Genomic DNA, 3,668 nt, shown 5'->3' on the forward strand with positions numbered 1-3,668 from the left:
TTTCACTTATGGTGTCATAAAACCTGTCCGGTGGCGAGCAGCGTCCAGACGGCCTTTTGTTATAATAAAGTGAGATCAAATAAACAGCAGGCACAGAGGAATTGTGCCGGGACTCTGCACGTGTTCGGCTAACCCCGACCAGATGTAGGCATAGTGTATGATCACTGCATGGATTGTATACCCACTCAGACAGGAAAGAGATGGCAGCTGTTAGCCATCAGCGCGGCGGCGCAGGCGGGCCTTGAAAGTATAGGCCACAACCGTGCCCACTCACACACACACACACACACGCACATGTTGCAAATGTGCAGCCGGATGTGTAGATACAGGGGAGCATGTGGAGGCATGAAGCAAACACCACCATGCTCGCCATTTAATCCCCTCTATCTGTAATTCCATGTTTAAAGTCACAGTCCACAGCGCCTACGAAAAATCGCACAAAAGCACCCGTTTGCCAAATAACGTAAACATCCTGGATTGATTGCGGCTCCCTTTCTATACTTGGATCTATTTCACCCTAAAATCAGAAGTTTCCTCACTCGTTCCTCGTGTTATTTAAGGAGAACTCTCTCTCTCTCTCTCTCTCTCTGTGTCTCTCTCTCATGCTGGGTGTGGTTTGTAAGAAAGCAAACTGGTGTGAATGATGTGGACTAGAGTCGTAGTCATAGCTCTGACTCTGTCCACACCCTTGAAGTTGAAAAGGAGTTTGGAGGAGGTGGAGCGACAGAGCGCTCGGAGCTGATATTTTTTTTTCCTTTTTTCAGGCTACACGTCGACGCGCACGCTGTGACCTGTGTTGTCTTTTGTGCTGAACTCTGTGACTTTTGGATCTCATCAGTGTGAGCGTGCAGCGGCATCAGGGCTTCCCTCCTGTTCCCTTTTATAAAGACATGCATGTGAGCCTCCGAGACGCTCATCTCTGCCTCATGCGAGTTTCAAAGGTGAGTGAAATTTGCACTGTTGGCTGAAATAGTGGGGAAAAATGAGAGATGGCAGGTTAAGGATGTTGAGGAAGGATGTTACTTTATTGACTTTTTTTCTATGAGTTAAAGAGTTGGTGCTAGATTTCAGCTAATAGGTGAATATTATGATTTGGTTGGTGTTGGACTACAACAAGTCAAGGGGTCACAGATTAATTAATTCCAGGACTCCTTTTTATATCATTTTTCAGTCTTAACTATGCGGCTCCTTTACATTTACAACAGTTTTTGAAACAGTGGGCACTTTTTGCCCGCTAAATCGAAGGGTTCGTATTCTTTGAACCCAGGTTCCGAATTATGTCTCATATTTGAAGGTGTAAAGTTTTATGCGCGTAGCAGCTTCTGTTCATCTGTTGCATTCCTCCCCCCTCTTTTTAAAAAAAATGAGAAACCAACAATGACGCTTGGGCCTCGTGGTCTCTCTCTCCCACTTTCCCTCTTGTTTCTGTCTGGTTCTGGCTTCCTTCCTCCCTCCATACGTTCAAAGGCGTCGGAAGCAGACGTTCTCCCACATCTGACAGCCCAGACTCACAGCTGCCCAGTCACCGCAGCAGATCTAACTGACGCTGTCCAGAAAAGTGGAGTGAAGGGGGGAGAAAAGCACCTGCTTTTGACCATATGTCAGACAGAAAACCAGACCAGACTTGGTTTAACTTCGCTGACAGGCTGCAACTCTCAACAAAGGAGCGGCAGGAGCAGAAGCGTGACCCTGACAAACTGCTTCTGAAATTAAAAAGTCCGGAAGTGATAACAATATTCTGAATTAACCAATTTTTCCCCAGCTTTTTGAAAGAATTTTTTAACTAAAAAAAAAATTAGATTTTTTACCTTATAGCCAGTAAGCTAGCCTTGATAGTGATAGTTAACTGCTTTATGGTTGAGCAAACTGTGGGTCTACACCAGATTGTCTCCACAAGACTGAGTTAAATGGGACAGGACGTAGCTCAGACCTGCAAGCAGCCCTCTGTCCTGTAAACGACATTATGTTGGTTCTGGATCGGTCGAGGTGTCCGGAGACGATGTCCAGGCCTGGCTCATTTCAGTTTATTGAGTCTGACAACCAGAAGGAAGCACGGCTAAACGAAGAGGCCATTTTCCAGATTAGGGCGCTCGTAGCGACGACAAAAATAGAGACGGCGATATTTAATTCAAAAATAACTTTCGCCATTTTCAGCAACGATACTAAAGAAGCAGAGAACAGTGAGTGTAGTTTACATTTGACTCAAAGAACAGGAAAATAAAGGAGTTCAGGAAGGTTTCACTGGGAGGAAAAAAGGAGCAATGACGAAGAAAGATTGAAGAAAACTGACGCCATCAGGCGAGACGATGTGAGAGAAAGAGAGCGCCGAGCAAAAGACGGGAAGAAAACAAAGATGAAAGGCTGATTCCAGGCAGTGGCAGAGTGCTGGACGAATGTTTTCTTCTCCCCGGTTTTGTTTACAGGAAGTTCTTTTGGGAAGACAGATGGTTGCATTCACTGAAGAGCTTTTATTGCATTTTCCCAAAGCCTATAAACTCCTTATACCTCCATTTATGTGTGGGGAAACTTTGATTGGCACTGCTACCACTGCTGCAGCGGCGGCAGCGGCTCCTGTTGTGACTCAAGCGCGGTCTCGTCTTCAGTTGTCGGCTCGCACGCTCGCTGCTGGGCATGATTTGAAGACTTGTTGTCACCTCTTCTGCTGTCTGCCACCACTGTGCTTCAAAGATGTGGAACTCATTGTGTCTCTCCTGTGTGTAGCAGGAAACGCACCTCCAAGTCAAAAAGTAACTTCAGTCTGACATCTGGATTATTGATTATTTAGACTGCACAGCTGTAATTTTGGAGCGTATGAAATTAGATGGAAATGTTAACAGTTTTCAGCAAAAGATAATTAGGATTAGTGTTTTTAGTGGAGCTTTCTGAGGCCTTTAATTACTCTCCGGCCATCCATTAACTGCAACTTATTGCTAATCGGGGTCGCGAGGAGTCCTGCAGCCAGTCCCAGCAGGCTCCTTTTAACCTGCTTCGTAAAAATAATAAACAGTTTCACAGCTGAAATCTGTGCAAAATCTGTTTTATGACACCAGACTCACTGTTTTGTAATTCCCCCAATTATCTGGGATTCTAGGTTCAAACGTCTTGCTCGGGTTCGAGCATCGAAAGCCTTCATTTGATTATTCGGCGCAGGCCTGATCCAGGACCAAATGTCCAACCAGGATGTTTTAAAGGCCTGCAGATGCTTATGGCTCCAGGCAGAACGCAAAATAAAGTTAAGGACTTCTGAGGAGGTGTTTGGTCTCCAGACTTGCTGGGAAGTGGATCTGAGAGAGAGCTGCAGAAGTGATTTCGCTCCAGTGGCCAAACCACAGCAAAATTGGGCTCATTTTTATTGATTTATTTTACAGGCAAACTTAAGCCATGGTTCTTTTGGATTACTCTCACTTTGGTACACATAGAAGCTCAATCTGATTTACACTTTTACTGACAATTTACATGATTTTTGGAAATTAGATGTTAGTTCTATCTGGACTTTTGGATGTTGTAAATCTTTAATAGTTGCAAAAGAGAGAGAGACAGAGAGAGAGAGAGAGGAGCTGTGAAACATGGATTTCATTACTGTGTTCCATAGTTACTGGACGGGAATTTATCTGCTCTGGATGAAAGCTTGAAAAATATTAAAGACTAAAAGAGCTGTGTTTTTAACA

General features: G+C 44.5%; 1 long non-coding RNA gene across 1 annotated transcript; it reads left to right on the forward strand.

Annotated features, from left to right (window-relative positions):
- The first annotated feature begins 689 nt into the window (after nucleotides 1-689).
- Nucleotides 690-3,021, forward strand: LOC130539100 (uncharacterized). Its single transcript, XR_008954023.1, has 2 exons — nucleotides 690-941; nucleotides 1,468-3,021. It is a non-coding gene; the product is annotated as an uncharacterized LOC130539100 (long non-coding RNA).
- Nucleotides 3,022-3,668: the final 647 nt, after the last annotated feature.

This window comes from Takifugu flavidus, chromosome 15 (assembly GCF_003711565.1).
Source record: "Takifugu flavidus isolate HTHZ2018 chromosome 15, ASM371156v2, whole genome shotgun sequence".
In the NCBI taxonomy this organism is placed as follows: domain Eukaryota; kingdom Metazoa; phylum Chordata; class Actinopteri; order Tetraodontiformes; family Tetraodontidae; genus Takifugu; species Takifugu flavidus.